Source organism: Nestor notabilis, unplaced genomic scaffold, assembly GCF_000696875.1.
Source record: "Nestor notabilis isolate BGI_N333 unplaced genomic scaffold, ASM69687v1 scaffold1748, whole genome shotgun sequence".
NCBI classification, from domain to species: Eukaryota; Metazoa; Chordata; class Aves; order Psittaciformes; family Psittacidae; genus Nestor; species Nestor notabilis.
This window is the reverse complement of record NW_009939401.1, coordinates 71485-72092: the sequence shown is the minus strand read 5'-3', so window position 1 is coordinate 72092 and position 608 is coordinate 71485.

Here is a 608-nt window from a genome sequence, read left to right as displayed (position 1 = left end):
ACTAACACTGGTGATGGAAAACCCCTGCGATGGCTGTTGCAGCACAGTGACCCATGACTGTCCCTTTCACACAGGTTGGGAGCACCCAGTGCTGGTGGACTGCAGCAGTAGAGAAGCACAGATGATCCAAGCCCTCAAAAAATTAATTGCCATAGCTCAGTTTCCTATCAGAAAGCTAAAATTTATAAATATATATTTCAACATAAGCAACTTAGTAGCTTCTTTTTCTATATGTATATGTAGAAAAAGACTTTTAGTAGTCTTAAAACAGGAAGTTTAAATTTAGCTGGGATTTATCCCTTAACTGAGCATAGTTCATTCAGCCTTTGTATAAAAATAGAGATAATTTTATGCCCATGAGATACATGCAGAGCAGCTCCACACAGGCAGCAGTTGTTCCTGACACTGCAGCCAGATCTGGCACTGTAGGGGCAGGAGAGCATCTCATGCTGGGCCAGGACAGAGAAGGCAGCAAAGCGCTGCAGGGAGCAGCCCCTGTTGCCCCAGAGCTCAGGAAGTCTCAGCCCATGGTTTATTGCCAAAAACACAGATGCCTGGGGAGCGGGTGGCAAACATGTTTCCTGGCTTGGGCTCATTGAAGAGGCAGA